At 35.4% G+C, this 6,819-nt stretch overlaps 1 protein-coding gene across 4 annotated transcripts in view; it reads right to left on the minus strand.

Moving 5' to 3' along the window:
- The window catches only part of LOC129239498 (uncharacterized), a 28,419-nt gene extending 22,836 nt beyond the window's left edge, over window positions 1-5,583 (minus strand). For 2 of the 4 annotated variants that reach the window (XM_054875016.1, XM_054875013.1), the window contains exon 1: window positions 5,402-5,583. The gene's annotated coding sequence lies outside the window, so the exon portion shown is untranslated. Of the gene's footprint in view, window positions 1-4,442; window positions 4,532-4,579; window positions 5,147-5,401 lie in introns of those variants that run through there. The other 2 variants (XM_054875014.1, XM_054875015.1) reach the window with 2 other exon arrangements.
- Window positions 5,584-6,819: the final 1,236 nt, after the last annotated feature.

Below are 6,819 nucleotides of genomic sequence, written 5' to 3' on the forward strand. Positions count from 1 at the left end.
TGTAATGAAATTAGTGAGAGTACCTTTAATAATACTTAACAGAATTCATTACGTAAACATGACCTAACTTTTTCGAAAATAACAAAAGTAAAAGCAAACAAAAAACCAAAAAGTGCTAAATAAGGTTCGCATTGATTTTTATATACCCGCGCATATTTCAATAAAATTTTGTTTGGAAATTTTTCTAAAATTTAATTTTGTAATTCAGGTAATTTTTGGCATCAAACCGATCTCAGTAATAATAATCGATCAATAATATTGTGAAACGATACCTCAAAACTTGAGTAATTTTTCTTCAATTATAACGCAAATATCACTACTATTATAAGGGAAATGGGCGTGGTTGTTGATAGGTATGACTAGTAAGGCTCCTCTCATCATTCTAAGCATTTTGGTATATATCAATTATGTGAACAAAATTATATTACCCTTGTGCGCAAGTGCACGCGGCTCCAAAAAAAAAGAATTAAATAAAAACAACGATGAAATTAACAGGCCTCGACTTTATCAGTACTTGTTAGTAATCGGCAATGTCACGATGCCGAATGTATCTCTATGTAGCGCGTACTCGGCGCATCGGCGTGGTTGTTAACTAGCAGGTTACTGTTTTAATTGCTCGTGCAAGGCTCTAATAGCTCCTGGTGACGCTTAAGCATACATGTCGTGCAGCTTATATGTGTGCGTGTTGGGTGCTTGACGCTAATATCTAAAATTTTTGATTTTCATCATTCAAAAGCCGACAACAATTATGTGTGACACGAAGCAAGTACGAGTGTCACCCGACACACGCACATATATATAAGCCTGCTGGACCTGCATGCTTGAGCGTCACCAGGAGTTATAATATGCATGTATGTATTGCAGACATATTCGCGTGCTTGCATACTTGCGTCTGTTAATTTTTCTTCTTACAATTAGGAGGGGAAACATAATGTTGCGTATACGCCGCTCAGTTGTGCGGTAATTTACCACGTAAATATTTCCTTGCTGTTGTTGAGTCACAGCACAAAACATTACACATAAATTATTGGTGAATGGTATTGTAGGGACATCCCTTGACCGGATACAAATTCGTTACCTTCGGGCAGAGGTCACCCGTATTTTTGGGTACATGTTGCTAATGTCCCTGTAGGTAAGTATCTACGCAAATATGTGTGCCGGGCGGGAGAATGCTTTTTATCGAGAGAACGCTTTAGCCTGCGTTACTACGTTTTTAGCAACTTTACTTTTATTTATCACATGTGGGTTACTAGCCAAGAATGCTAGAATACAAAATTGCCCCTCCTAATGAGTCGTGACGTGAGTTCAGACAATAAACAAACAAAATGAACCTAATAATGTAGAATAAATCGTACACACATCCACCTGCACGTCAATACATTTGCCTATAAAAGTTAGTTTATTTTCAGTGTTGATGTTTCTCAAATTGAGAACGAATAAGCGGTAGCGAGATGGCGCCACCTTTTGTATTTTCCACATTGTGTTTGCTATCACTACAAAGTAAAAATGGGCCACAAACACGACTTAAAGGATACAAAGGTGCTGTCATTTTAGTACCCCTATCCTATTTTATTTTTTGGTGAAATTTACCGAATCGGCTGTTTTGAGGAACGCCAGCACAGAAAATAAACAATCGATTGTGTGCAAAGTTACTTGCTTAGTGAGTCAATCAGTGAATATTTTGGTTTCTAAGTTAAACAAATGAATTAAATGAATTGCTTTGTGTGATAATAAATCCTGCGTTGTTTTTCTTACTTTCCACTCATTTACTTGTTTTTCATATTTGTAGAATTTATGTGTTATTATCTTTAACTGTCCCATTAATTTTTGATAAAGGGGTAAAAAAAAAAAACAGAACGTGCCGAAAACAAACGAAAAAAAGGAAGGCCAACCAAAAGCAAGCGAAAACAAATTTGAAGAATTTGTGTGTTAGGGAAATTACTAATTTACACTTTGATTGAAAAAAATGTTGCATTAGGTAAAAGCTTTTTATATGGGATGCCGGCATCATTTCTAAAAAAAAAAAATTTAAATATACAGTAGATTCTGTTTTTATGCGGGTTTGAAATAGTGCGGTTTTTAAAAAAAATTAAAAAATGCATGTCAACCTATCGGGAATTGTACATATAAACAAGATTCTAAGCCAGCTAAGCAAAAACTCATCACAGATTACACCAGAAATGCTAACCCTACAAATATGGAACCGCCTGCATCACTATCTGATCAGACGTGTACATATCCTCAAGTGACGAAAGTGAATTTACGCCAAATCCTAAACGAATGCGCAACATGCGGGTATTGTGTGATTCTATTTCTGACGATGTAAATTTATTTTTCGATTCTGACGTTTCTTAAATAAAGATATAATTTTCAAAAATACAATTTTTTGTTTATGTCATTTTATTTAATTATTTCAGATTCAAGCGGTCTATGGAACGCATCTATAGTTATAATATGGGACTAGTACCCTTTTTTATGCGATTTTATTACACTAATTCAGATTTATGTGGTTCTTAGCACTTTTGAAACGTATCTAGTTTTACTATAGAACTGGTAGCTAGTTTTATGCTGTTTCTTGCGGAACGTATCTAGCGCATAAAAACAGAATCTACTGTAAACTTATTTTTTTTTTATGAGCGTGGGATTGAAAATTACCACAGAATGTTACTTAAGGGAGTAAATTATGATTTGTTTGATTTTTCATGAAATTTTTATTTTAGTAATTATTAAATCAAACAAAATATATTTACAATTATATGTAGTTTCTCATCCGCACTATATTTCCAAGTCAGTCATCTATAAGTCAGAGATACAATGACATCCACTTAGCACTATTGGTCAAAAACTCATAGCAAATGTTTTATCCTGTTACACCTTTCAATTACTCTACTGAATATATGCGGTTAAATTCCACCAATGGCCTGTTTCTATGCTTACGATTATGGCTGCTCAGGATATAACTGAGACTACTGAACACTAAAATGTACAGCAATGTCTAATTCAACTATCTGGGTAGGCACTTAACTTTACCGCCACAAGAGATAACTCTTACCTCAAATAATAGATTTACAATAATTCATTCTTTAACTTCAATCAATGCTTACCTCTACTACTACTTCTTTATTTAATACTTTCTACGACTTCAACTTTTTTACTATTACTGCTTTTTTATTACTACTGTGATTTTAATGTACTTTGGATGTACTTTTGATTTAAATGAAAAAAAAAAAAAAACAACAATAGAACTCTTGAGTAATAAACCGAATGATAGCCTGTCAACATCGGACCGCCCCTATTATAAAACAATATAGTTGAGAAGCGAGTGGTATAAGTTCCTACCAAAATCGGAGGTTCTCATTCTGAAGTCAGCTTACCATTCCGCCCTTACCTTCTGCTCCCACTACAAAGAAATTGCATAGTAAGATATTAAACTTTCTTTCCTAAATTATTAAAACTCTATCCTTAAAAAACTCTTTACGCTTGAACAACTTAAAACTGACAGCCAAACTTATCAAAGCCCGCCAGCATGAATTTGTTAAAGTTCTTGGCATTACGACAAAGTGTCTTCGATGAAAGCGTATGAACGGGAAATCATTTTGTAAAAACATTTTCCCACTAGCGCACTTCATTATTAGTAGTAAAAAACAAGCTTTAAACTATTGGCACAGCTCCGATTCATATCAGCTTACAGAACATAACTGCCAAATTGTCAGCTGTGTTTGTATATTCAGATACGAGCAAGTGCTCATCGCCAATAGTATAAAATACACAACATTAACACTGCACCTTTCCGTGCATATGAATAATAATTTCAATATAAGGATTCAGAAGTCATTAGAGTTCATTAGTAGATTAGTATTGTTAGGAACCATACTCCTGTACATAAGTATCTATAAACAAGAAGGAAAAAAATAGAAAGAAATAAACAGTAGCGAAAAGGAGCGCGATAAAAAAAAAGGCTAGCGTAATTGCAGAGAACGCCATTTTCTTCCTATGTTCGCCGGTGTTGTCACCGTCATCGTACTTCGCCACAATAACCCAGCAATTGCTGTTTGCTGATATACGACTTTTCAATCGCCGATTTTGTTTTAACGTCCGCCATTATCACATTCGGGCTAAACGTACACCAAATGATACGTAAAAAACCACGCACGATAAAACAATAAAAGAGAACAAACAAAGTTAAAAAGCGGAGAAGAGGAAACATAGCAAAATCTAAAAGCGGAAATTGCCGAACGTCAAATATTCTTCTTCGCAGTCCAAGTCTTTCGATGGCAGCTGCGACTTTGTGTTCGCCATTTTTCTCGTACCACTTTCAATCTTCTCTTCCAACCTCTGCTCTCTTCTCTTCATACAAATAAATTGCATTTGACGATTTTCTTCACCGTTTTTGTCCTAGTAAAATTTTGCACTACACACACAATAACGCATTGATGTCGTACCCATATAATATTTCTGCCGAAATATGTTCTTTTCACATTTAACTTCTTTTTTTTACTTAATTTTCAACCATTTAATTTAAATTTCTCTCGAATAACATTTCATGCAACCATAACTGCATTTAAAATTAATGACCTACCGTTCCAAAACTCACTGAATAACAACGCTCAGCACATTATTCACACGCGCACACACCAATGCTTTTGCTTTTTCTTGCAACGCTAACTCGCGACGAGTGAGCCGAGGCCATCCGAGCCGAACAACACTCTATGGAACGTACGAACTTAATGTGCAAATTTCTTCTTTGCCCTTTCGCAAAATACAATGCAAATTTAACTACCGATTTTCACTTTAATTTTCCACTTTTTCAACTTATTGCATTGCATTTATTCGCACATGCAATACAAAATGATGTAGTATTTGTTAAACTTTTCCTCGCCTGCCGTTTATTTTTCTTCTCTACGTCTTTCTACACACGCACATAACACAAAATGCACACACGACGTATTGCCGCAAATACAGATAAATTGATAAACTTGAATATTATGAGCGAACAGCGGACATGACATGAAAACTGAGCAAGAATACGAAAGAAAATAAAATGGAACCATCAAACGAAGAGCACGGCAAAAACGGAATTAAATAAATGACAAACGTATAAAGAGCGTGAGGTCCAAAGCGCACGTGAGATCGCGGCGTCAAAGCAAGCGCAAACCAATCAACTACACTCACTATTTGCCATAAAAGTCAAACGTAACTAGAAGCAGCACCTCTGCCACAGTAGACAGCATAAATTTTCCTGCCGAATACAACACAACAACGTCGCTGCTTACGCTTCAATACAATACCGCCTTTAGTCAAGTTAACTTCGCTTTACCATAACATCGTGTTCGTTCGTATTCGTCTGATTTGAGTTTTCCTGCATTCGCCTATGTTTGTTGAAGTATGATTGTTTCCTTACGTTTTTCTCCCAATTTTACTCGTTCACTGGCAGTTCTGTTTCTTCTTTAATCTGTTCTTCTAAGCTCTGCCAATGTCAATGTAGTGGTTCATTTCGATTTATTTATTTACTAAGTATAACGCTTTTACTACTTTGCGCGACATAGTCCAAAGGATTGTATTGACTATATTGATCATATGAACTGACTCGTTGGGGGTAGAAAATAAAACTAAACGCTTGCTACGCTGCTCATTCGCTATGAAGCGAACGATTAGTGAACCAGCACCAGCAATGTGCTGCCGCCATACTGGTGTGTCTGCTCTCCACGTCACTCGCCAGGCGCTCTCTAAGCATACATATATTTGTTGTTGCTTCGGCAAGCATTCCGCTCTTTGCTCTTTCTATTCATTGAAAAACACAGCCAGCTGTTCGCTACCTACCATCGACGACGAAACTAACGTTAGCGCGTGCTGTCGACGTCGCTGCCGTTGTTGGTAGTCGTTGGCTTCGAATGGAAGATATCTATGTATGTACATACATACGCACGTAATGCAGCAACAAGCAGCACTGCATCACAGGAAAATGGCCGGTATGAATGCAACTGAATTTTGGGTGTACTTATACATGTGCGAATACTTACCAAATTTAACTCCTTTTATGTGCTGCTACGGGTGTGTATATTTTATAAATAGTTGGGGTGATGAGCATGTAGTATGCATACATATGTATGTGCATGTACATAGTATATGTAAGCCTATTTTGTTAAAATGTACCTATTGTCTTTGAGAAATACTAAATAGAAATATTTGTATAAATATTTTATGTATCTTTTTAAGTATCAATTCACACTACCATGTGTGTATGTATACATATGCACGCTTGTATGTACATATATGCGTGCAAGTTCTTCCTTACTTAGCTTATGCAGCTTGTATCCTTGAAATTTATCAAGATTTTAACTTTTTTTTGGAAATTAAGCACTCGCGTGAAAATCAACGACCCAATGTACATAAGTGCATGCATATACATACATACATACATACATATTTACATATAGATATATAGTACATGGTAGTAAGTATTTAACTACATACATATGTACGAATAATAATAAAATGCTGAGCATACAAAATACGAGTGCTTACAATGCAAGGTGATGCAGCCAGTAGAGATGCAGATCACTGACCCATTTTCGTAGCATATTGAAATGGCCCATGATTCTGAATTGCTAAACAAACGTTAAGATACAGGAATGGAAATATCGAATTTAATATAATTATTTTTTAATTATTAGCGCTTTCAATTAACAATAATTTAATTATTACAGCCGATCTGACTTTTTCTATTTATTTGACTTTTTCTATTGGTAAAATTTTGTTTAAGTTACTCAAAACTGTCAATATTTGCTCATAGATTTTGACGTTCTAGGGACCAAAAGC

The sequence above is a fragment of the Anastrepha obliqua genome, chromosome 2, assembly GCF_027943255.1.
Source record: "Anastrepha obliqua isolate idAnaObli1 chromosome 2, idAnaObli1_1.0, whole genome shotgun sequence".
In the NCBI taxonomy this organism is placed as follows: Eukaryota; Metazoa; Arthropoda; class Insecta; order Diptera; family Tephritidae; genus Anastrepha; species Anastrepha obliqua.